Source organism: Stenella coeruleoalba, assembly GCF_951394435.1.
Source record: "Stenella coeruleoalba genome assembly, chromosome: 7".
Classification (NCBI taxonomy): Eukaryota; Metazoa; Chordata; class Mammalia; order Artiodactyla; family Delphinidae; genus Stenella; species Stenella coeruleoalba.
In genome coordinates, this window is record NC_137153.1 from 32,649,484 (window position 1) to 32,677,415 (window position 27,932).

General features: G+C 38.3%; 1 protein-coding gene across 6 annotated transcripts in view; it reads left to right on the forward strand.

The window, feature by feature from the left end:
• LOC307188489 (uncharacterized protein) overlaps positions 1 to 27,932 on the forward strand; it is a 118,699-nt gene that overhangs the window by 14,906 nt on the left and 75,861 nt on the right. For 3 of the 6 annotated variants that reach the window (XM_079925649.1, XM_079925648.1, XM_079925647.1), the window contains exon 1: positions 14,253 to 14,356. The exons of the other annotated variants lie outside the window; for them this stretch is intronic. The gene's annotated coding sequence lies outside the window, so the exon portion shown is untranslated. Of the gene's footprint in view, positions 1 to 14,252; positions 14,357 to 27,932 lie in introns of those variants that run through there. 6 annotated transcript variants of the gene reach the window in all.

The window sequence follows — 27,932 nt, forward strand, 5'->3', positions numbered from 1 at the left end:
AGGACATTTTTATCTTAATTTAGTCACTTGCAGTCGATTATCTTGGAATGACATCCTCTCTCTGCAGATGTTCTATCAGGCTTTAGAAAATTCTAGAAGTGGACAGAGAAGTGTTATGGTACATGTATTTGCAATATGCACGTCTTTGAAATGAAATCCATTTAGGGACCAAAAGGCATTTCATGTCTTTGCTATACATTTTCACATATTTGCCTTTCCAGAATTCCTTTGAGCAAATCTGTCAGATGTAACCCATCCGTTTCTCCCATCTGAATTCTTTATTACTAAACATTCTTCAGTATGCTCTCACTCCCCTCGGTGAAAGGCGTTTCTCTGGGTCCTCACCCTTCTCATCTCATATGTGAATGCGTATCTTAAACTGAGGCAACAGTATGCTATGACTTCTCCATAATTTGAAGAACCCGTCTTTGTGGGAAAAAAAGTAGACTTACTAACTTAGAAGGTAAAATGCGCGCAATGTTTCTGAGAATTAAAAACTAAGATAAAAACATAAGCAATGGAAAAAACTTACAGTGGATCCTTTTCAAAGACTTTATTTTACAGAGAAGGCAACTGAGGTTTAAAGAAAAACTGCGTTAGTTAAACACTAAATAATAAACCTTAAACCGCAGTGGAGCAACACATGGACAGTTCATTTCTCACTCACTCAGGAGTGTAGTATGGACTTTGGTGGTCTGAGGGTCAGTTTTCTGCTCAGTTATTCAGGGACCCACCACCTTCATCAAGTGGCTCTACGTTTGTCCTAAAAAGGAAAGGAGAGAGGAAGCTGCAAGCTACAATTATCAACTCGTTATCCTTCAGACATAAACTCTTCAGATCACCTCTGGTCACATTCTTTGGGATAGAACCATACCCAGATGCAAGCGGAGATGGAGAATGTTGTTCCTATCTTGGTCCTAGTGATGCCTCTACAGGCTGGAGGAGCTAATTAAAGTGTAGTCAACAGCTCGTTGTTTCTGCCACAATGAGTGATTAGCCTAAGACTGTGGATTAATTATGTGTGTGTGTCACATATACATATAATACACACAAACATATATATGTGTGTGTATATATCCATTTTTTAGCATGAGTTGACACATGGGGCTTCTGCCGTACCAAAAGAGTACAAACTGCCTCTTGTTGCTTTTTCTTAATTGAAGTTGACTGCTACTATCTATTTCCCTTCATTTTGCTACCTCCCCCCCGCCTTTCAGTATTATATGAAAATTCTGAAAGAAATAATTTCAAAGTTTCCAGTGCTTTTAAAGGTAATAGAATACTCAGACCTTAACAATTTTCCTGTGTGAAACTTTTGCCAGACGAAAATAGTTAACTTATGAAAAGTAAATTTAGATTGATACAAAAGAGAAAATAAGCTGATTTTTTTTTTTTTTTTTTTACACAAATACCCTGAGCCAGGGTGGAAAATAAATGGAAAACTGGAGGAATTTAGATCCTTCTGTTGTAAATTTAAATATTTTTAATTGTAAAAATAATACAGGCTCATTGCAGAAACTCCAAAATTGAAAGGATTTAAAGAAAAAAGGAAAAATAACTCAAAATCCCATTTCTGATAAATCATCTCTGTAACATTTTTGAGGGTATCTTTTGAAACTTTTTTGTGATGGGGTGCATATAAATACAATGCAAGTATAAAATACTTTTAATTATTATATCAAACTACAAAACAGTTCTATAACATTTTTATTTAGTAATATAAGTATGATTACTCATCACCTAATAAATATCTGCAGCATCATTTTTAATGGTTGAACAGCATTCTGTTATTTATTTAACCAGTCCCTACTGTTCAACATTTAGATTATTCCTGTTTTGCTTTGCTAAACAATGAGACAAGCATCCTTGTTCATATGTCTTTGAGCATTTGTTTATTTCCTTAGAATGGACTTCTAGAACTTGAATGGCTGGTTGTCAGTTCTGGTACATACTGACATATTGTCTTCCAGAAAGGTTACCGTGCTTTTTATTTCTACCAAGAATTTAACATCCAGTGTGGTTTCTTACACACACTCATCAGTACCAGTATTATCAATATCAATACCAGTATTATCAAGTTTTTTAAAACTTTGTCATTCTAGTCAGTAAAATATGGCACCTGAATTATTTTATTTGTATTTCTTTGATTAATAATAGCAAGGTTGAACATATTTTCATATCTTTATTGGCTGTTAATACTTTTTAGTTTGTGACTTTATGACATCCATTTTTCATCGATGTATAACAGCCTTTTATATATCAATGTGTTTATTTTGTTTGTTGTAAATGCAATTTTTTTCTCTTCATTTATTAATTTTTATTTTGTGTGTGTTGAACTTCTTTAATACTGTCAAGTCTATTCAAAAACCCTTTAATGAACACAACAAATGTGGAAGATCAGTCATTCTCCTGCATTTTGTAATCAATTTATTTCCTTTTGGGCAGTACAGAAATGTAAGTTCTTATTTCATCTTATGGTTGGAAAGAATCTCTTCCCTCGGAAAGGGATTATAGTCTCCATGATGCAGTAATGGGAGATTTTATAGGGTGGGCAGGGTCTACAGAAGAAAAAACCCTAAATCACACTCCATTGGTGGTTGCCTTATTTATAAAAATGGCATTTGAGGTTGTGTGACTGCCATCAGGTAAGCAAAATTAATTTTTAGCATGAAGTACTCCTATCAGCAAGAACAGCCTAGGATAGGCTAGCAGTAAGAAGTGAGGGGTTATGGGATTGGGGCATAGCCTCTGTTTCCTCCAATGCAGCTGGAAATTTAAACTCTGGGGCTCCTGCTTGATCCAATCAGCCCAGGTAGTATGTGTTGCCAGGTAGGGTGAATAGACTCAGAAGTACAAGAGCTCATCCTTGGTCCCCTCTGGAAATGAGCAGAGAATACTGTGTCAAGCAGAGGTGATCAGTCCATGGTCTGGAGACTTGGATCTCCTCACATAGTCCTTAAAGTCAGGGTGAGACAAAATGCCAATACAAATTATATTGATGACAGTATCAATGAGGTGACATTGAGTCCTTTGACCCAACGTGTGTCTGCAGTGTGCCATCCATTAGTAAAGGGGCAAAGCCATTTGACAGATCTATCTGATACAGTGAATGAATCTGACACGCATATTTTGAAAAACTGAAACTGTATCCATTTGTCAAGAACAGTGGCTACTTGTTCTGCTTTATTCCCCCTGGTAGAACTAGGTAACATTGCAGGCAGTAAGACGTTCCGGCATTTCACCCTGGAGTAGCCCCAAAACTGAAGAAGCTGTCTTATCAGTAGTTAGCTCCTTGTCACCAAGAATGTTAAAGTAGATTTGTATGATTAGCAAATTAAAGAGACTGTAGTGCCTACCACTACTGTATTCACTAAGGCACCCAAGTTATTCTAAAGAAATCCTAATAATACATTAGGACCGTTCTGAATATTTTTATTTGATTAGCCGTAATCTTCTAGTTATAACATCCATCACCATTTTGACCACTGAAACTTGGCCTTCTTTTCTTACAGCCTAGCCCTGTGGTCTTGGGCTAATCACTAACCTGCTTAGATACAATTTTCTTCTCTATGAAATAGAAACAATATTATAAGCTTTGAAGGACTGCAGGAAGATGAGCTGTAATGTTTATCAAGTGCCTAGTAAGTAGCCCGGCCCATAATAAATACTTGGCTAATTGTAGATGTTAGTTTCATTTTTAGTTTTATTTCCAAACATTGCTCTTCACTTTTGGAACTCTAAAATTTGTTTTGAGAGTGGAGGACTTGTTGTTTGGATTCCTCCAACACTCTCTGTATATTCTGTACTTCTATCCCTACATCATTTATATTAATGGAATAAATGATCTTTGGTCTGGTGATTCCAAGGTGACGAGGAGCTAAGTGGAGGTTCAGTATACACCTGGAAGTATGGATTTTCATGCCCAGTGCAAATGTGGGAAAGGCATTATTCCCACATTATAAAGGGGGTAAAGACCTCCAACTTGAGGAGACTCTGGGTTGAGAGATGAGAGATTTACAGGTACTGTGTTTATCCTGCAGGGTACCACAGGGGCTTTTATGTTCTGTAGCAAGAATTTGCACCTTATACCCTTGTAGTTAGATGTAAAGCATACCACATAACTAATATCTAGTAAGCATTAGAGTTAGAATAAATACCATTTATTTAACGTTTCCTTTGTGTTAAGCATTTTACAGTTACAACATATGGATGGATACTATATTGTAATGGTTAGGAGTGTAGTTTTTTGAGCTGGATAATCCTGGATTGGAGTCTCATCTTTATTACCTCTTTTTTTTTCTGTTTTATTGAGGTATAATTGACAAAATTGTAAGATAGTCAAAGAGTATATCATGATGATTTGATATACATATCTGTTGTAAAAGGATCCTTCCCATCACGTTAATTAATACATCTAACAGCTCATGACACCTTTTTCCTTTTTTTCTTTTTTTGGTGAGAACACTTAAGTTCTATTCTCTCAGAAAATGTTAGTTATACAATACAGTATTATTGACTGTAGTAACTATGTTATACAGTAGATCCTCAGACCTTATTCATCCTGCAGCTGAAAGTTTGTACCCTTTTACCAGTCTTCCCCCCTTTTCCCCACCCACACCCCAACCCCTGGCAACCAGTTTTCTACTCTGTTTCTATGAGTGTGGCTTTTTTTCTTTTTAGATTCCATATATAAATGATATCATTCGTATTTATCCTGTCTGGCTTATTTCATCAGCATAATGCACTCCTGTTTCCTCTATATTGTCACAAATGAAAGGATCTCCTTCATTTTTTTTAAGGCTGAATAATATTCCATTACCTCTTAAATGAATGACTTTTGGTACATTGTTTACACTTTCTAAGCCTCAGGGTTTCTTTTCTTCTGTAAAAAAAAAATATATATATATATATGTATATATACTAACAGGTTATTTTCTGATATGTGGAATGTTTGTTGAATCAACAAATAATGTGACACTTAGCACTGTATTAACATTTATTAATACTCTCCCTGTTAATTTCTACAATAAATTGTATAATAAGTAACAATAATAATAGTACTACTAGTAGTTTTAGAAAATGCATAGGATGTGCCAGGCATCATATACTGTACTACCCTCCTTCATGTGTACCACAGGTTACATGTGGATATCATCTTCCACGTTGTTTCCTTTAAAGAAAATTGAAGCTCAGCAAGATTGAGTAGCTTGCTCCAGATGTGAACTCAGGTCTGAATCACTCCACATATAGGTTCTTAATGACTCCATGTCTTTAATTCCACATCTGCATTTGTTTGTTGTTGTTGTTTTTAACTTTCCAAGCATCTGATCTGAAATTCCTTTCTCTTGGGGGAATTTTCCACTTTGTGGGTCTTGGTGAGAAACAGAGCCTTCCTCTCGTTATACAAGCTGAACATGTCAGATACACTGTTTACTCACATGCTCAGTCTCCCTTACAAATGGAAAACAGTCGGGCGACCTCAGGTTGGCCAACTGCACCCCTCTCTTGGATTTTGAATTACAAATAAATGATGTAAAGAAGCAAGGCCAGCAGTGCTGGGTCAACCTCCTGTTTCCTGTTCCTGCTTGGTAGCAAGGCCAGCTAGGACTTATAACATCACTTTGGCCTGATCCTATAATTGCGATAGCATAGCCTTGGCTTTCGGTTGTTTAGTCTGCTTCTAGTTACTGAGACCTAACCATAAACTTCCAAAAGTTTCCTTTTCTGCTCAAATTAGCCGTATCTGGTTCCTGATGATTACAAATAAGACCTTTCCTGATATACAATGGTGACCTACTTATCCAGGCAGATGTAACATCGTCCTGGCAGGGACAGAGGGCAGGCAAGTTCCTTGAACAGCTGAACAAGAAGAAAAAGACCTAAGAAGGAAGAATTGAAGCCAGTTCTGCTTGTGTTATAATTCTACCCGCAGCTGCCTCTGTTTCACAGACCACATGCTAAGGACCATGTCCCTTCCCCTGTAACAGACGAGCAAAGTAGACCCAGGCCTTCCAACCCAGAGACCAGCTGAGCTGTACCGTGGACAATCTAGGATGTGAAAGACTTCACTCAATGTCTTTGTCACTTGACACATTGTTCCTCTCTTTGGGAAGTAGCTTCTTTGTGTGACAAGAATATGCTAAACCAACACTTAAGTGGACAGAGGTGAAAGATGCCAAAATTAGCTACAGAAAAAAAGGCGTAACGACTTGTATTTTCTGTTATTTGAAGGTGTTAAGACCCCACATAGAATATGAGTCCTTTAAAGGAAAGTTGTGAATGGCCCAGGGAATGTTGAATTTCCATGTGGCAATATGTTCTTGATCAGTCATGATGATGATGATGGTAGCATCAGTAGCATTTATCAGTGTTTCCTGGGTGAGAGGCACTTTATCCTAATGACCTTTTATCCCCATGACGACCCTGTGAAGTAGGAAATACTGTTTCAGCATCTTCAGGGTTTTTCTTTTTCTTTTTTTTTTCATCAGGAATTTACCCTAGATCACAGTTGGGTGGTAGAACGACCAGAACTGGACACTAGCCGTTCCTGAATTCCCAGAGTGTGATCTTAGCAGTTGTATTGCCTGATGCAGAGCCATGTAAATGTTGCCAAAGCAATGAAACGTGTACCTATTTCTAACAGATTCTAACTCAGAAGCTCTGGGGTTAAGTGCAGAGTAGTTGAGTGTGATTGTCTTTACAGACAGTAGATAACTTAAGAGAAGTTGTTTAAAAGTATATTTGCATATTGCACTACACTGTCATATCTGTGATTGGTTAGCTATTGAGTAACTAACACAAATCCCAATCCCATCTCTAATCTCATTCATCTCTTGTATGATATTTGACCTAATTGAGGCAGTTTTTTTTGTTCTTTCCCACAAACACACATCGAACATCCAAAACATGCTTACCGTTTGTGAGCATATTCTCTTAGTTATTTAGGAGTTGAGTAAGAGTTGAGAGAGAAGGGCTTCCCTGGTGGCGCAGTGGTTGAGTGTTCTGCCTGCCGATGCAGGGGACGCGGGTTCGTGCCCCGGTCCGGGAAGATCCCACATGCCGCGGAGCGGCTGGGCCTGTGAGCCATGGCCACTGAGCTTGCGCGTCCGGAGCCTGTGCTCCGCAATGGGAGAGGCCACAACAGTGAGAGGCCCGCGGACCGCAAAAAAAAAAAAAAAAAAAAGAGTGAGAGAGAAAAAGACACATAAATATGAAATACGGTCATCATTTTTTTAATATCCTTTATGTTGTTAATCCCTCTTAGCATTTACTGCCATCCACTCATTTGTATTATTTGGGGTATAGCAGTTTATTCACAGCATTTTTACATATGGCTTATCATTTGTATTCTATTTTAATAACACTAATAATTATAGACTATTGGCAAACTCATCAGACCCTACATATTCATTTCAAAATCATGAAAATAAGGTGGAAAATGAGGTGTAAAGTGGAAAATCTATGTGTATGTTTTCATTGGTGGAATGAGGAGCTACCTGAATACCACTCCTTTAGCTTTTCCTTCAAATGGTGCACTTTTTCCTCCATGCATAGGAGTCCCTTCCATTAGGTAAACAGTAGTCTTGAGGGCAAACCTCAGAAGTAGAAACAGGAGAACTTTTCAGTTATGGTAAAATCAAACATACTTTTCTTCAGTAGTGAAAAAAAAATTCTTCATGAGAAGTTCAACCACCGTGAGTTCCATGGTGAAAAACTTTCCACTTATAGACGCAACTTCCCCCAGAATTCTGAGAAATGTCGGTAGTAGAGAGGGGTGTTGCATACACCTGTTTCATTTCCCTCTGACTTTTCCTTCTCCTTTCTCTATTGACATTAAAATCTATAGTGAAAGCACATAGTAAGCAGTCTAGGACAATTGATATGACATTTGATCTAAATCTCCAAAGTCTATTTTAGATGGGGATGCTATGAGAGTCACAGGAGGGGAAAAAATCTAGAATTATTCTTATGTGATCAAATGTACTAAAATAACAAAAGCAAATCTTATTTCTAGCTAATAAAATCACATTCCTTATATGATGTCATATTATGGCAGAAAAGAAATATATGCGTCTATTTTCTTCTATATTAAAAGTGCTAAGGAGTGGGGACCAATGAACTAAATCAATTGTTCTGGGTTCAAGTGGTAGTTTTTAGTAGCCATCCTTCTTAGCAAGTTTTCAGAAGCAAATGTAGTTCGTTTACTATCACCACTAAATGTGCAATTGTGTAGATTTGTGGAAAAAAGTATTATCAAATAGATATACTTTAAAATGATTTGTGTAAATTTATCTATTCATATTATTATTCTCCCCAAGTAAATCAAAATCTACTATATACTGTGTTTTTCTTCTATAGCTTAAAAGGGGGAATGTATGTGGAAACTTATTCAAATATTTATTAGGTGTCTACTAAGTGCCAGGCACTCTACTAGGCAGTAGAGATGTTGTATTAGAGGTGGAAAATGTCCTTGACCTCCAGAACTGATACTCTTGTAAGAGAAATACTGGGTCAAACTAAGTCAACAGTTTCTTTGCTACAGAGCTTTTTACGAGTCTTGTGAATTATGAGTCTCTGATAAGGAGATGTAGTGGACAACAGATCCCAAATTTATTTGAAATCTTTTCCTTCATGGACTGTCTCATAGGATTTATGATCCACTGAACACACCTTGAGAGACACTAGTATTCTGCAGTGGTTAGTTAATTGTTTTCTATTAAACAACTATATACTGAATCCATGATATTATTATCTGGATTTTTTGGAGGATACGATGATGTACATGGCCACTGTGATGATAAGGGGGTCCAGTTTAGTTAAGAAGAGAAACCACAGCAGTTATAACTTAATGTAACAAAGAAATACACACACATATACATATATATATATGTAAATTACTATTTATGTAGTATACAATGTCTTCTGAAGAAGATAGAGTTGTTTGTAACTTGGGATCTCACAGGAGGTTTCACAGAGAAGGTAGACCCTGAGCTGGGCAGAATTTCAGTAAGTTAATTTGGTTCTGACCGTACGATAAAATCGCGTATTTGCACTGGTCAATCTGACCTTGATGGAACAGCATTCCATTTGCAGGGAATAGTGTGATCAAACATGCAGTGGTGGAGATTGCCAGATTGTAATATTCCAGTACCTGGAAAGTGTTGGAACATCTGCTTTCTCCACGGTCTAGAAAAGTGAATCTCGAGTGAAATGCAAGTATAATGGAGGCCAGTGCTCTTTGCTTTGTACACTGCTTTGATTCTACAACATGCAACAATGTAGTGATCTGTTTCAGATTGTCATTATTCGAGAGGGTTCTTAGTAACAGGAGTGGAAAAGGAAGACCTCTCTTCTTGTGTTTCTGCCCTATGCTCTTAAGCCAGAAAAGGTACCAACATCACTGACCTGACCTTGTCTCAGGTTATCTATCAGGATCTACTAGAATCATTCTAGTGAAAGGTAACTAGACGTCCAAAGGACTTGAAAGATACACTATAACCTTTGTATACTTTATATACCTGGTGAAACAAAAATGTCACCTGAGTGGTCCCCTTCCCTAGAAATACCAGTATGTTTTTCCAGTGCATGGCAGAACTTTGCAGGTAAAACTGGGATAAAGGTGAAGAACAGTCTTAAAATTCTAGTCCTTGAACAGCACCTAACACACAACAGGTTTTCAATAATCTTAGCAACAGTATTCACAAATAATGACCATCAGCGTAACTGCTCTTTTGTGCCAAAATACATTACCATATTACTTTTTTTTCCTTCAGCTTTACAACTTGGGTTCTATTATTGTTTCCATTTTACAGATTAGGAAAGTGAGGCTCAGAGATGCTAAGTCACTTGGGCAAGGTCACAGAGCTTGTAAGAGATAAACCTGCACCCTTACTGTTGGATCCTACAAAGCAGACCATAATTTAAGTCCTTCAAAATATACCTCAGAACATTTGAGTAAATTAATGAATAAATCCTCCTAGTCAGACTGACCAGATCATTATATTAGGTTCAGCTATAAGTGGAGGAAAGTCATAATCATAGTTGGAGAGTTAATACAGTAATTTACTTGCTTTGAATTTTCTAAATGATGTTTAGCTGGTAGTTTCATGATGATAACCATCGAATAAAAACAGGCATATTTTGGTGTTTGGAATAAGGTCTCATATTGAGTAAAATACATATTGATTCCTAGACCTATATGATGTGAGTAACAGATGACATTGAGATGTCATCTAGAAGTACTCCTGTGCAGTTCATCATGTCAACCCAGCTAATAATTTTAGAATGTTCAGAGTGAATAATATATGCAGCGGTAAAGCATATTTCTAATCAATGCAAATAATATTTTTCCTATGCTAAACCCAGAGTTAAGTTATAACACGCATCATAAGATTAATGGGCCATTTTTTCTTCATCACTTTGCTAAATGACTTAGTCTGGAAACCATTCAGAAGGTTGCGAATTGGAGCTGAGCAGTAGCAGTGAGACTGTGCCTCTGATGATGAAACTATTTCCACCCCGACCCCTACCGCTCCCTTCTTGGGAAAGAAGGCAACATTTCTCCTAGAAAAAGTCAACAGGTTCATAAGCTGGCTTGTATAATACGTTTGGAGGAATAGTGTGTCTTTTAAGCAGGGCCTATCTCGGCATATAAAATAATTTTTACCTACCATTTAATGAAATTAACACTCACTTTGAGGCTAGCTCTTTTGCCATTTGACTCCTGGATCACGTCTATGGATATATTTTTTTCTTGAGACGAAGTGTGAACCCAATATAGTATCCATCATTCAGTCTGTCTAGCTGATGTACATCATCTGAAGCACAAGCTCCCTGAGGCCAGGCACTTTATCTGCTCTATCAGTGTAGCCCCGATGCCTAGTGTCTAGCTTTTGGAGATTCTTAATAAACATTTGTACTGAATAAGGTATGTATATGGTGAGCAAAAGTTGGCTTCCCATTTTACAGTCAAGAGTATCCCACTCATGTTCTGTGAACACTGGATAGCAGAATCTTACTATGTTATTTTTCTGTTCCCTTTGCAAGTTTCCTGAAAGGGCATTCCTGTCCTTAGAATGTCCATCTCCTCCCATCTTCCTGGAGAATAACTCTTCTTTCTTAAACACTTAGCCCCATTATTGACTCTTTAAGATTGAACTTATTACCTCCTTACAAACAGGAAAATGCAGTGCTTTTTTTTTCGACATTTATCACCAGAAAGTTATTCTAACACCTGAAATTCTGGACCTAAAATGCCTGGACTAGTGGTTCTCAAAGTCTGGTACCCAGACCAGCACATCAGCTGCACGTAGGAATTTTTAGAAGTGAAAGTCTTGGGCCCTGCTCCAGACCTACAGACTCGGACACTCTGGGGGTGGGGCCCACTACCTGTTTCAGCAAGCTCTCTTGGTGACGCTGATGCATACTCAAGTTTGAGACCCACTGCTTAGACCTAGAACTTAAGGTTTAGGCTTTGGACAGATCTGAGTCCTAAACACTACTGAGACACTGGAGTGACCATGAGCAAGTTACTTCTGGGAACCTCTTAGCATCTGTGTGCCTTGCTTAGCTAATAGTGATTTAAATTAATTAGAATAATGCACACGGTGTACTCAAGAGAGTAACCAAAGCATGCTTTACGTTCCATAAATTCTAGCTGTTTACCATTATCACCAATCAGAGCTTACTGACACATCCTGAAGACATTCTTCTAATAAGTGTAATAATGTGGTTTGTAAAATTAACAGCTTAGAAGAGCATATTATGAAGTTCATCAGACAGGGCCTCAGCAGGAAATCAGGGGTACATCAATAAGGATAAATTGAGCCCAATGTAGAGAATCAAGAGATAGTGTAGTGCCCTGGGTTCAGTAAAAGTGTGGCTACTTTATAGGAGATGAAAGAGAAAGGAAGGCTTGCTGGAGAGAGAGTCCTCCCCAAAGATGCTGTGACGCCCCACAGAGAAGCACTGTATGTTAGTTGGGGGATGCAGCCAACTCCCAACAATTTGGCAAGAATTAATACCCTAACTTCACTCCCCTCCTTCGTTCCCTACAATCTTCTATTGGTACTCTTCATTGGTGAGCCAAACGGAAGCCAGAGCAAGGACACTTACTAAGACAGGCCGTGCAAGCCATCCATATAGAGTTGGGTGGAGAAAGGATGTGGAAGGGCAAATAGGACGTATTTCCCGCAGGTGGTGAGCGAGCTGTAAAATCACTCGCCCTTCTAACATCATTGCCATTGCAGGAGCACGGAGGAGCAAGTGGTTAGTTCTGACTTGGCAGATCCAGGAGACTGCAGGACAGAACTGGTATATGAGTTGGGCTTTAAAGGTAGATTTCAATTTTAATGGAGAGTATGGAGTAAGAAATGGTGAAGAACCAAGGGAAAGGGAGATTCATTGCAAATGGAGAAAAGAAAAGTGGCATAAAGACAAGAAAAGTCAAGACTTACGGAAGAGATAGCAAATACTCTGCGTGTGACTGGAGCAGAGAATGGGTAGACGAAGGCTGGAAGTTAAGATGAAGTCATCCTTGAATAACATTAAAGTTTCCTCCTTTAACCTCAATTTCCACCTTCTACTCCCTTCACTAACATTGGAAAATTAAAAGTGAATTTGACTGGGTTGGTGGCAATGGTAGTATGAAGCAAAGAGAGGAGAATAAGAGTAAAAAATTTAGTAGTACCTTGGTGAAGCTGGGTAAATGATGGGTGGCGGTGTCACGTCAAAGCATGGGCAAGTGATTGTGACCAATATAGGCTTATTTCTTGACTATATGACTTCAGTTAAGGTACTTAAGCCCTCTAGGCTGCAGTCTCCCAACCTGTAAAATGGGGATAAAACCTCGCTTCCTCCAAGGTTTCTGTGAGGATCTAATGAGAAATGGAAGTAAGAGTTGAGTCCAGTAATCAGTTTTTAATACATATAAACTAATGTGAGGATAAGGGTAAGAATACTTGCTATCATTTATTGAATACTTATTATATGTCCAATATTGTGCTAGTCTATTTACATATCTTTTCTCACTTAGCTTTCTTTTCTCTTATCTGCCTTTCTATAGGCAAGAGATAACTGATGGCTCAGTTATGAGGAAACGCAGTTGTGAGGAAAATGTCAGAGGGAAAATGTACCAGAAAGTTAATTCCTAATGGATCTGTCAGCCTTAAACAGAGCATGTCTGTGCTAAAATGTGTAAAATATCTGTGCTAAAACTACTCAATTGGACAAGTTTTGATAAAGTATTAACTTAATGAATAGGCATAAACAGCTTGGAGCTTTTTGGAGGGTATGTGGTAATATTAGTATTGGTGTGATGACTTTTCAAAGTTCTATGGCGTATAGAAGTCAAAAAGAAGACCCGGAAAGGGGGAAAACTCTCTCTGAAAGTTATTGGGGAAGTCTGGCTAGTAAGACTCCAAAAGGGAGAATCAGTAAGAGGCCAGGTTATTCATAGGCCTTCTAAGAATGTGTCCATGAGAAATATTTACAATGATTGGATGCCGGAATAAAGGAGAACACTGGCTCCATAAATGGTAACTTATTTTACACAAACAGGCTAATGATAAAAATAATGAAAATCTGATGGATTTTTGAGAGTTTCATTGACCAAGCTGAGACAAAAGTACATAACAGCTAGATGCTCATAGTTTTAATCAGTTCACTTTGGAGTCAAGCAAAGATAGCACCTGAAATGGTAAGGGACGTTTATGCAAGGTCACAGAGATTTTTGGTGGTGCATTTGGGATATAAACCCATTTCTGTAAGAATTCTTTCAGAAGTCAAATGTTTGCTTGTCAAAAATAGCATGAACTTACTTCCAGGAAAAGTTCCTAAGAAAAAATAATTTGAGTAATGAAGAACACTGATGTAACAGTTAATTTAAGAACCCAGAAATGGAGGTTAAAGAGTAAAGCAATTATGGGTTAAGAGTCTGCATAGGCAGAAGGAGCGGAGCGGCTGCTGCTCAATGGCGGAAAAGCCGCCGGTGTTCTGACCGCTTCGTCCCCCTAGCAGTTGCGGGGGAGTTTCCTGCCGGCGCGGCTGGAGTCTCTGTTTCTCAGGGTTCGGTGGCTGGAAGATGCTCCAGAGAGACGAGGCTGCGGCGGAGGAGGTGGCGGCGGCCGAATCGGCAACGGCGCTGGGGTGGAGAGAAGGCGGCAGCGGCGGCGGCGTGCCGGGCCCAACGGTGTAAACAGGCCCGGAGGCGGCGGAGGCGGTGGCCAAGACCCCGAGGGGAAAGCGGCGGCTGAGCCAGGGTCGCGCCTCCTTTGGAAGCCTGGGCTGAGTGCAGCAGAGGGGTTCTGCGGCGGGCGCGAGCGGACGCCCTAGACCTCGCCTCCCTCCCTCGCCCCAGGTAAGGCCGCTGGGCGCCCCGCCGCAGGGGGTACGGCTCGCGGGCACCGCCGAGGCCCCGGACCGTTTTCGGGGTGCCGCCGAGCTGCGGCCGGGACCTCTCCCCGCTTAATCCTCGCCTCTTTCCCTCGGCCGCGGAGCCCAGAGGAGCGGGACGCCGGGCCTGGCTCCCGGCTAGGCCCCTTCCCCAGCCGCCGCCTCCGCGCTCGGCCGAGGCTGGGAGAGGCTCGGGGCAGGGAATTTTAGTTTGCTCCAAAGCCTGGAAGTAAACTGCTTGTCCCTGTTCTCTGCGAGCATCTCTTTCACCTGAAAGCACTGGGGCTACTCCAGGCCGTAACTCGTCCCTTCCTGGTGCATGCCTGTTTGAAAACACTACCTTTTCCCATTTGTTTCCTCATTAGCTTCTGCCTTCCTCTGCGCTCCATTTCACTTCTTCGTTCAATCTTCTTTCTCGCTCTTCTGTCTACGCGTCTCACCACCTCCTTCCTCCTTAGCGACTTTATTTAAATCGTTTCTCTTTTTCTTCTCAGGAGACTCCGGTCTTCTCTTCCCTGTCTTCCCCAGCAGTCCTTTTCGGATGTCATTCTTTTTAGTGAAGTTCTTAAATGAAACTGCTCTCGTCAGTATCCCAAATCTACCAGAGGCCCATTAAGAATAGACTCACCAGCTTTAAGTGGCAGATCAGTTTCTGATTTCACCGAGCCTAACATCCTTTTTAAAAAATTGTATTATTAAATGTAGAGTGTGGAAATAGCCCTGAAGTTATTTTTAAAATGAAGGGCTCAATGAGTGTTGGAAATAGTTATTTCATTTTTTCAAGTTGCATGACCTCTAATGTCAGATTGAGCAGATCTAGAACATTTTTGCCCATCTTGTCTGGCAGAATGCTTCTTAAGCGTTTTGATAGCGGCTCACATTCATCACTATTCAAGTTGGCTTAAAAACATTTTGAAAACTTTAGAAAAAAGACATTATGAGAACAACTAGGAAGCTGTTTTGATGAAGTCACTGTTAAATACCTTATAAAATAGGCTTCACATGTTTTATGTATCAAAATAAGGTTGGCGGGAGTCTTGTAAAAAGGATTATTTAGGAATTTGAGTAGTCTTAAGAGTTATGTAGCTATTTTGGGAAAAACATTCTTTTTCTGTTAACAAACGTTTACAACTCCTGTGATGTGAGAATTACCGAGGTTTACCGTGGGATTAACACAGGAACTCATTTTATTTGAGCTACTACATGGATGTAGAAGTGGTAAATTGCTCAGGTTACCGTCAATCAGTATGTAGAAGAAAAAAAAAAAAAAGAGTCTGCATAAATTCCCCTGGAAGGGGGATATGGTCAGAGATGGCAATTTGAAAACAGTGAATCACCAAAAGTAAAAGTAAATTACAAGCTGTTTTGGGGGTCTTCAAGAGAGATTTTATAGATTGAACAACAACAGCAGCAAGGATAAAATATAACGCTGTCATGTAGACTGCAGCCTGAAAAGAAAGCATTGCAGAAAAGCCACATCATCCTGAATTTATATTTCCGTGCATTTGAACAGATTGGAGAGCAGTAAAGTTGTTTTAAGAGCGAGTGATTTAAGTCAGCCAGCTTGTGAATAATACAAGATATTTTTGCATTTACATTAACTTATGTCCATAAATAACGAACTTTAACAATGAACAAAATCCATAATCCTGATAATGCTAAGAAAACTGGAAAGATACCTTTACCTTGAAAAGACAGGATAAAGAAGACAGCATAGAAATTTAGGGAGATTGTAGTTTTAGAAAAATTATATTAACATTTATTAGCTGCTACAGCTTTGAAATGTGATGATTTAAAGAAAGAAGTAGACTGTTGATTTCTAAAAGGTACATTATGTTGGCTGAAAGAGAAGAGAATCTTGTTGAGACCTAAAGTGTTCTTTTAAGGATATATTTCAATGTCATTTCAAAAAATAAACACATTTCCCATAACAAAACAGTGAGGTTAATGGAATAATGCAGGTGAAAGCCCTTTGGCCCAAAGGAGTTCCATCCTTTGGAACAAAGCTTTATCGTTGAACACACCATGACCCGGGCCTGTGAGTGCCAGCACAGTGGCTGTTTTTACAAGATCTGGTACAATATTCACAGTAGTTCTGGCCTTAGCACTAGGCAAGGACCATTCTTTTTGTATCTTCCTGATTGCTTCCTCTACAGAAATGGGATAATCCCTCCTCTTCTAAACTGGAAAGTAGTTTCTTCCCTCAATAAAACTAGTTTCTTCTCCAGGTTGAGCTTTTCCAACTCTTAGAGGTCTAAAATGAATGATATGAAACATACTATATTTGCATCTATTTTTATTTAAGAGTTATCTAAGGAGATTTATCTAATAGGAATTTCCTAACAGATGCCAAAATAAACAATCAACAAGTTTTCTTTAGAGATCATATATATTATATAACAAGATCCACCTAAGAGTTAAAATATAAGTAGGTATACAATTTAACTATTTGAAGATAATTTTTCTTCTTACCACTGAAGCAATAAGCAGGTGGTAGTACAGTTTGGGGAAAACAATATTTCTGGCTTTTGTTTTATTTTAATTTGTGATATTCATGAGCTGTTTTGTGAATCTTTTGGGTATATAGTAAAATTAATGGGTTTTTAACTTTGTATTGACTCGTATTTTTGTAGGTTTAAAATTTTTCTTCTGGCTTTAACTTATACTATCTCCTTTTACTTTTCCATTTAGAAATAATGTATTTTTCTCAGGATTGCAATCTCAGTGCAGTCCTCTACTTTTCTATTTTTTGGACGTTCTCTTAGACGTCTGCATTTTTGTCTAGTTAGTACATTTCTAGTTTTTTATACAATTGATAAGAACTCTTTAATCTTATGAATTCTTTATATTTTCTCTTTGGAGACAAGACTTATAGGGATTTCCTTGGGCTTAAACTAGAAAGAAAAACGAATTTGCATATGAAATGTTGAAGGCTTTGTTACAAAGTGGGTTAACATTATATGTATGTTTGAAATAAACTACTTCAACCAGAGCACCTAGCTGTTAACCTCCAGATTAATATCTATCATAAAATATGTGCATGCTTCCAACACATGGCATTGCCTCCTATTACTGCATGTCCAGGAGAAATTGGTTTGTCTTGTAGCAAAAGGCATTAGCTCTTTGCACATTTTTTTTTTTTTTAATGACAGCTATCCAAAAATCAAGCTGAACCCTTGTATATGAGGACAGAAAAGGACAATTTTTAGACAGGTCTAATATCCAGTTGTACCTTTCAGTCACTTAGAGAGAAGGCTTAGACCCCTGAAGCCCAAAGTCACAGGTTTTTTAGGATTATGGTGGTATATACCTCCAGTTTATAGAAAAAAAATGCGTTGTAGAAAGTCCAAGTTAAATTAGTTAAATTAGGACTAAAATCCAAGTTAAATCTAGAACTAAAGTTTTACTGCCCCAAATACTTGTAAACTCTAGGTTACTGCTCTGTTGTCCATTTCATCAGTTGCAAAATATTCAAGTTAGTCTTTCAATGCTAACAAGAACATAAAAATGCATTATATCTAAAAGCAGAGCATGATTGCCAAGCCAGATCTGTGCATTACCTGAGAGTTTGGGGGGCCACCCAAGCGGCATCTACTTGTTTGCTACTGACCTTCAGTTAGACTTGCTCAAGAATTGTTACAATGTAATAACATACACCCTTATGTACTCTTGAGTTTATTGAAAACACACAGCAAATGTGCACACACACACACATACACACCAGCACACCAGCACGCACCTACTCTAGAGCCTAGAATTTTAAGAGTCAGAACTTTTTACTTGCTTCTGGATTAAGAGGGACCCAGTATTTCCTCAGCATGCTAATTAGAAACTCTAGAAACAATTCAAAACCAGCTTCTTAAAATTCTGTTTTAAAAAAATTGATGTTAAATATTATCCTCAGAGAGTTCTACTCTGACTTTTCAAATTGTTTTTTTCTCCCTTCATGGGATAAACAGTTAGGGTTTCTTTTTGTTCGTTTTTTTTATCTCATTGTAAAAAATTCTATCTTAAAAGCTGATTTATTATTTCTTCCTTAGCATGGATGACATGGGAACAAAGATGATATTTCATCAGTCTTGTTTTTATTTAAGTTGAAAGGTTATACATTTCTACTATCTACTGCAATAATGCTAAATATTTTTATAGTGCTTGTAAATCTTATGACATTATTTTTTTAGTTTGTATTTAAGGCATTTACTCAAAAGGGACCATATGCCTCAGTTCATGTTACTCTATCATCAGTGTGTATGGTCACTCTATTTTCTAATACTTTTAAGATTGGTTTTGGCCCCGACGTTCCTCTGCCAGATTTATTTCCTTTATTTTCCCCTATATAGCACCATTTGGGCCATTTAATATGTAATTTCCCAACTCACCTTTCATAGTTATTTTAAACGTGTGTATATTTGAAATACCGAATTGTTTTGTATTTTCTAATTTTTGCAAAAGTAGTATCGACTAAAAATCACATCCTATTCTTTTATTTTTTCTACACAAAATTATTGTTTTAAAATTCGTGTTGCTCCATAGAAATTATTGCTTCAGGCCACTGTCTAATATTCCACCATATGTTAATACCATGTTTTGCTTATCCATTACCCTGGTGATACATACTTAGGCTATTTTCAACACTTTATGTCCACCATAAAGCATTAATACACTCTTTCCACATGTCCCCTTGAGTAACAGTGCAGAGTAACAGTGCAGCCATGGAATGGCTGAGGTAGAAGTCATATATATGCCTTATTTCACAGATTCCTCCCCAGAATAGCTGTACCATTTTCCCCTCACCAGCAATACTTGGAATTTCTCTCTTGCCATATCCTTTGTCACCACACGCTGTTAATCTGCATTTTTAAAAATTAATTAATGTATTTATTTTTGGCTGCATTGGGTCTTCGTTGCTACACTCAGGCTCTCTCTAGTTGCAGCGAGAGGGGTCTACTCTTCGTTGCGGTGCGCAGGCTTCTCATTGCAGTGGCTTCTCTTGTTGCGGAGCACAGGCTCCAGGCACGCGGGCTCAGTAGTTGTGGTGCGCAGGCGTAGTTGCTCCACAGCATAATTTGCATTTTAACTTCTGGAAATTTGGCATGTGTGGATTCATAGGAAGTAAGGTGTTTTAATTCTGCATTGCTCTGATTCTAGAAAAGTTAGGTCTTCATATACTTTCTTGCTATTCATGTTTTCCATTCTATGAATTGCCTATCATGACCTACGCTCATTTTTCTATTGAGTATTCTGTGTCTTTAGAGATGTAGAAGTTTTTGTATTCAGATGTTGGGTCCTTTATTGGGTTTTAGATAATGTATATGTCTTCTACCCATCAACTGTTTTTCAGTCTGACTTTGGTATCCTTTATTGTACATAAAATTCTAATTTTTTATTAAAGTATAATTGATTTACAATATTATGTTAATTTCAGGTGTACAACATGGTGATTCAATATTTTTATAGATTATGCTCCATTGAAAGTTATTATAAAATATTGGCTATATTCCCCATGCCCTACAATATATCCTTGTATCTCGTTTATTTTATACGTAGTTGTCTGCACTTCCTAATTCCCAGTCTGTATCTTGCCCCTCTTGCTTCCCTCTCCCCACTGGTAACCACTAGATTGTTTTCTATATCTGTGAATCTGTTTCTGTTTTGTTGTATTCATTCATTTGTCTTATTTTTTTAGATTCTACTTATAAGTGATATCATTACAGTATTTGTCTTTGTCTGACTTATTTCACTAAGCATAATACCCTCCAGGTCCATCTGTGTTGTTGCAAATGGCACAATTTAATCATTTTTTATGGCTGAGCAGTGTTCCATTGTGTATATATGGCACGTATTCTTTGTTCATTCATCTGTTGATGGACACTTAGGTTGCTTCCATATCTTGGCTATTGTAAACAATGCTGTTATAAACACTGGATGTGGGTGCATGCATCTTTTCAAATCAGTGTTTCTGTATTCTTCAGATATGTACCCAGGAGTGGAATTACTGCATTATATGGTTGTTCTGTTTTTTTGTGTTTTTTTTTTTTTTTTGTGGTACGCGGGCCTCTCACTGTTGTGGCCCCTCCCGCTGCGGAGCACACGCTCCGGGCGCGCAGGCCCAGCGGCCATGGCTCACGGGCCCAGCCGCTCCACGGTATGTGGGATTCTCCCGGAGCGGGGCACGAACCCGTGTCCCCTGCATCGGCAGGCGGACTCTCAACCACTGCGCCACCATGGAAGCCCCTGTTTTTGTTTTTATTAACATCTTTATTGGAGTATAGTTGCTTTACAATGGTGTGTTAGTTTCTGCTTTATAACAAAGTGAGTCAGCTATACTATATACATATGTCCCCATAGCTTCTTCCTCTTGTGTCTCCCTTGCACCCTCCCTATCCCACCCCTCTAGTGGCTACATCAGTTAACATTCCCACCAACAGTGTACCAGGGTTCCCTTTTCTCCACATCCTCGCCAAGGCTTGTTAGTTTTGTTCTTTTTTATGATAGCCATTCTGACATGTGTGAGGTGATCTCTCATTGTTGTTTTGATTTGCATTTCCCTGATGGCTAGTGATGTTGAGCATCTTTTCATGTGCCTGTTGGCCATCTGTATGTTTTCTTTGGAAAAATGTCTATTCAGCTCTTCTGCCCATTTTTTTAAATCAGATTTTTTATATTAATAAATTTATAATTTTAATATAGTTAAATTCATCACTTTTGCTTCATACGATGTATGCTTCTTTATTTTTCAAAGATCTATTTCATCTCTTACCCTGAAATCACAAATATATTACCTTGCAATTTCTTTTATTCTCTCTAGATTTTATTTTTCACATTTAAATATTAAAACTATTGTATTTTAGTTTTGTACATTAGGTGGAATTATATAACATAATGGTTAATAGAATGATTTCTGTGGGGTTTAAGTTCCAGCTCCACCATGTACTTCTTAGGCTAGTCATTTTATCTCTCATACCTCAGTTTTTCCACCCGTAAAATGAGGATAATAGTTTATGCCCTGTGGATTTTTTTGTGAAGATTAGGTGAGCTATATAGGACTGGGTACAACATAAGTGATATCACTAGGTTAAGATCCAGTCTCATATCTCTTTTGAAAATGAGACTGTTTCCCCAAAAGCTGTAATTCAACTTCCTCCATTGGACTATGATTCCATCTCTTTCATGTGCCAACTTTCTATCTGTATACAGCTCTATTTCTAGGCCACCTGTTTGATTTGTTTTCTTGTTTGCTGTTTCTTCCAAGGGCATCACACAGTTCTTATCTATCATGACTTCCCAATATATCTTAATGTATAGGGCACGTTCTCCATTTTGAGCTTATTTTTCAAAACTACCTTAGCTGTATGGAGAACTTTATTCTTCCAGGTACATTTTGTTTTACTTTATTTTATTTTAATTTTTTTATAGGAGATAGAGCAATGTGCTCTTTTTCTTTTTTCCTTTTTTTTTTTTTTTTTTGGGCTGCATTGGGTCTTCATTGCTGCGTGTGAACTTTGTCTAGTTGCGGCGAGGGGTGGGGCAGGAGGCTACTCTTTGTTGTGGTGCACAGGCTTCTCATTGCAGTGGCTTCCTTTGTTGTGGAGCACAGGCTCCAGGCTCGTGGGCTTCAGTAGTTGTGGCTCGTGGGCTCTAGAGTGCAGGCTCAGCAGTTGTGGCGCACCAGCTTAGTTGCTCCGTGGCATGTGGGATCTTCCTGGACCAGGGATTGAACCCGTGTTCCCTCCATTGGCAGGCGGATTCTCAACCACTGCGCCACCAGGGAAGTCCCCCAGATACATTTTAAAATCACTTTTTTATGCTGTCCCTCAAAAAAAAAAAAAAAAAAAAAAGAGCTTGGCCTTTTATTACAGTTGCATTTAATTTTATAGATTAATATAAGGACATTTATATTATTATAGTAAGTCATCTCATCCATACCTGTGATACAAATTTCTTTTACTCGTGTGTCCTCTAATAAAGTTTTCATTATGAAGATTGTCTGCATAATTTATTAGGTGAAACCCCATACTCTCTATAGGTTTTGTTACTATGGTAAATTCATCTTGTATTGTATCTAGATATTGATGCTATGGAGGAACACAATTGATTTTGGTGTATTAATTTTTTTCCAGCCCCTATGTTGAGCTCTTTTCTTAGATTTAATAGCTTATTGATTTTCCTGTGTTTCCAATGAAATACATAATCAAAACAATCTATAAATATGACATTTTTATCTATATTCTTCTAAACCTTCTCTCTCTTTCTATTTCTCTCAATACACAGCTCCAAAAAGGTCCGTTCCAATAGACCAGTAACGTTAGAAATCTTTATCTCAATTCTCTCCTTAAAGGAAATGCTAATTTTTTAAAAAATTGGTAGTATAATAATTTTTGTTAGTGTATACATGTGCCATGTATTTTTGGTATATAGCCTTTATCAAGGAAAGATAGTTATTATTTGGATCTAGTTTTATAAAATTTACCCTACCCAATAGATTTTGAACCTCATGGGATGCTTTTTATCTCTTCTATCTAAAAAGAATGATGATATGATTTTCTCCTTTTATTTAACTAATACAGTGAATCACATGATTTGACTGGCTGATACTGAACCAACCTTGCATTCTCAAGGATAAACCCACTTGACCAAATCGTATTATAGTATAGATTAGCTTTTGCTGTATTACAAACCACCTCAAAACTTAGTGGCTTAGGGAGATCAGCTTGGTGCTTTGTGACCACCTAGAGGGGTGGGATAGGGAGGGTGGGAGGGAGGGAGACACAAGAGGGAAGAGATGTGGGAACATATGTATATGTATAACTGATTCACTTTGTTATAAAGCAGAAACTAACACACCATTGTAAAGAAATTATACTCCAATAAAGATATAAAAAACAAAACAACAACAACAAAAAACTTAGTGGCTTAAAATAGCAATTACTTGGCAATTTGGGACTGGATTCATCTGGGTAGTGTTTTACTTTTGGTTTTATCTGGGCTCCTTCATGCAGTGTTAGTCAACTGATGGATCAGCTGAGTGAGAGCTGGTCTGAGACAGCCTCGCTCACAGGTTTGGTGGTTGGCATGGACAGTGGGAGCACCTGGTCTACTTGTCTTCAGAACCTAGTGGGCTAGTCCTCGGCAACTGAGCCATCAAGCTCTTCTGCTATTGTCTCATCATGTGGGTTGAGTATGCCAAAGCCCAGTCCTGCTGAAGTGGTGACTCAGGAATGAGGGTGTCAGAAGGGGATTGTACCATAATTTTTGAAACATCCTATCACAATGTTTTTCATATACCTTAAAACTCTGTGGAATAATATTGTATTTAGGTTTTTGACTTATATTTTTAATAAGGAAAATTTGATTGTAATGTTTTTTTATATTGCCCCTGTTTGGTATAATATTCTTCTTGCACCTCTAGCCCCATTATTCTAGCTTGGAGTACTTAAAATGTATTGAAGGGGATAGAAATGAGTATTGCATCTTAAATAAAATAGTCTTGGACAAGTGGTTCCCACTTATCGCTGAGGTTGTTCAAAAGGCTGCACTCTCACAGTGGACTCTTGAACCCTTATGCACACCAAGCATTACATCTCACTTATACCTTACTAGCATTCTTGTGCTGGTTCCTTGATTTTAATTTAAAAAGTAATAAGTCCTTGAAAACATACAAAGTAAGAAGCAAAAACCCTCCATCACCCTAGTCTCTTTCCCTCACAGGGGAAGCAACTATAAAGTTAAGATGTCAATTAAAAAATATTTACAAGATGAAAATGATTCTTAAAAGTCCTTGGGGGCATTTAATCATTGAAGGGTATGCTGAAGAAGGTAAGTAACAGTTTGACCTCCAATCCAGAGACTATTGGCAGTAAGTGTAAACAGTGCTCTAACAACATGGCCTAATAGAACTATAGAACTAAAGAAAAAGCTAGGATTAGGATTATTGGGCCCGAATTCACATTGTTCCTAATGAAGAACCTTAAAATCATGAAATATTGACTGATCTCTAATTCTAAGTCATTCCAGAATGCTATTTTCTATGTCGAGGAGTGGAGTTTGAGAGAGAAATAAGAAGGAATAAAGTCCAATTTGGTTTTAAAGAATCATGGAGAAATGAAGATTATTTCTTTCATAATTTCCCTGTAGATAGAGCTCTTCTATGACTGGCTGTTTCACTAAAGCAGGGAAATACAGGGTGTTATCCAGAAAATCATATCAGTTTACTTCAAGTCAGTCCTCTTCTGGGCAAACACATCTTTAACTTCATTTGTATTATATAGTATTTTAAATTATGAATTGTTTTGTCTTCTCAGGTCAGTTTCTTTCAGCCACGTGGGTTTGTTCTCTGTTTATTCCTTCCTCCTTCCCTCTCTTCCTTCTTCTCTCCTGTACTCCCTTTTTTATTTGTGAATTGGAAAGACGATTTCCTTATATATGCTAAACTATGCAATAGCAAAACCCCAAAATATAACTAACATTTTATGAAGAAGACAATAACTAAAAAAAATTATAGTGGAAAAATCTTAGGAAACTGGAAGGAATTTGGGGGTCTTTCTGTCTCGAAGTAGATTTGGAATGTGAATTTCAGGTTCTCTTTTTTAATGCAGGGTTGCTAGTTGAGCCTTTATTTTGTTTCCAGAAAAACAATCAGCTTACATATTTTTTTTAACAAGGTTTTCTTCACCTTTGGAAATTAGTAATGATTAAAAAGAATATTATATAGTTAAGTCATGTCTAATTTTTTTCCTCATGGGTTCACCGTAGTTCAGGTTATAGCCCTGATCTGTTTAATCCTCCAACAATCCTGAGAGGGAGCAAAGGGGCAGGATGTTCTTTCCTCATTTCACAGATGAGAAAACTGAGGTTCAAAGATTCAAAGTGAGGTTCAGTGCTTCTGCCAAGGTCATTCTCTGAGGTGAAGCCGGAGCCAGGAATAGCACCTCATCCTCTTGTTTTCTCTCATGTGATTCTCCTCCGCTGACCCACTCTCACTATAAAAACACACTGTACCAGGCCTCACACAATCCCTGAAACGTCCTTTTAGTAGGACACTATGGTAGTGACAAGATTGAACAGATATAAAGAATGCTGTAAAAAAGGACCTGTGTTTTTTATTGACTCCATCCCATAAACTTCCACAGCCACACCGCATGAGAGACATGAGACATCCATTAAGATCATGTTCCCATTAGTTCCCAAAATCTAGCTAGAACTAGATTTTGCAGAAATTGAAGACACATCTTGTGGCCTGACTGCTGAAAATGAGTGTCTCAGGAGTCAGAGAGACATTGCTGCTCAACGAAGTCAAGAATGCCCTTTGCTAATTTTTTCTCCTCCATTTCTGAGGGAATTTAAATTCATGATCGGCACCATATATTATACTTCAATACTATTCATCATCCATCTTGTACATATTTGCAGGAAAGAATGTTGCCCAAGTCATTATATCTCGCCATGATTCACAGTCATATGACCTTAGGTGGCAGCTCAGCAGGAGCTTACCGGTGCCTTAGATCATCCCTGTTGTGGACATACAACAGCGTGACCTCCGACTTCCCAAGCTGTCTCTTCATGAAATGAAAATGGAACTGAGAGTTTAGGGGAACGTTTTGAAAGTGTCTGGCTCTTGTAGTCATCTAATGAGGTCCTCATTTCTAGCTGCTAAACATGCCCTTTAATTGGTGGTCACTCGAAAATCAATGATAATATCACTGTCCAACTCTTTGGAGCTATTTTTCTCTCAGCTTTCTATCCTGCAAGTGCACGATAAAAGAAACCACCCATTCAGCCATTATCTTGTGTCACTTACTATTCAGAGATCAGTCTTCCTTTATGTGCTCCTTCAGGAAAGACCTGGGTTGTATTTTTCACTTGCCTTTCAGGCAGAGAGTAGAGTCCTTGGCACAGATTAAGTCCTCAGAAATGTTAGATGGGTGGATGGGTGGGCAGTGGATTGCAGCACATGAGCAACTACAGTAACATTGTGATTTTTTACTGTACATGACAAGGAAATGACCTCAGTTGGGGAAATAAATGCCTAGCACATATGCCACCACTTTCCCCTTCCATCTTCATTACAGTCCTTACTAATCTATTATGACATTTTTTCCCATTGGGTCTAGACATGACCTCAGGATGCTTGTAGAATATAAACAGTCCTGTGCAATGTAAACCTTGTATAATGTAAACAGTGCTTTACTGTTTGATTTGAGTTGGGACACGAGAAGAATCCTATTTTCCATCCATAACATAGATGTTGGGAATAATAGCTAATGCTTATGTAAACATATAGATTCATAGGATAGAAAAAATAATTTTTAAGAAATGACCTAGTACAGACGAAAATATATGTTAACTTGATTATAGAAATTTGGTTCAGCCACTCAGCTTCAACCTTCAAAAATCATGTCACTTTTTATTTTAAACCAACATATGAAACCAAGGTATAGCAAAATAAACCATAAACCTTGCAGAACAGGGCCCTTCTAGATACGATCTCATTAGGACCCGATCCTCCATGGTTGTATCTACACAGAGGGGTAATGCCAGGTCCCCTACTGGGAAGTTGAATTGGAGGAAGAGATAGACATAGAGGTACTATGGGTAATTCTAGACTGACATGGTCATCAAGAAGTCCTATGAAAAATAATTTCTGGTGAGTATAGAGTAGATCAGCAATGAGAAATGGAGAGGATTGGAATTAAGAAGACTCATCACTAGTCCGTGGTTATTACCAGTGTACCAGTTTAGCAATGAATTACTCAAGGTAATTGATGCTAGGTAGTCTAACAAACACTCCTGAAAGCCAAGTGTCTTAACTTAATAAATGTTTATTTCTCTTGTCAGAGACCAGTGTGAATTAGGTGGTTCATTCTTAGCAGATTGCTTTCAAGTAGTGAATCAGGAACCCATGCCCCCTCCACCTTGAGGTGTTGTCTTAAATGCATGACTACCTAAACGACAGCAGAAGGGAACATGGGCAATCATGCATAGTATCTCCTGGCCAGGCCTGAAAGTGGTAGGCCCATACCCTTTCAACAAGAATGCAAAAACTTGACCTCTGCCTGGCTCCAAGGGAGGTTAGAAAAGGTCATTGTTCTGTGTGTCCAGGAAGAGGAGAATGAAGTGCATCTCACTGTCTCATCCATAGCTGAAGGCAGGTAATCTGTAACAGAGAGCAATATTTGCACATGGTGATACATGAAGATTGAGGAAGATTGATTTCTCAATCATTGAGGAGTACTGTTCCATCTAACTGAGTTCTGAATGGTAATAAAGTCATCCACTGAAAACTTACCAATCTAGTTTGTGTGCAAGATATTATGAATTATAGTCTTACCGTTAATTTAGCAGACCCACAAATATTTACATCTACCAAGCACCGTGCTGGCAACTGCAGCTTACCAGTACTTCTTTCCTGGGCCCTGGATAATTTCCAGTAGTTGGTATCAGGATCTAAGCTATCCACTTGATGTGGACACTAGTCCCCTTGTAGCCCTCTCACAGGAGCCTTTAACCGTTCGTGGCCAAAAACAAAGGCAATGGCAAGAGTT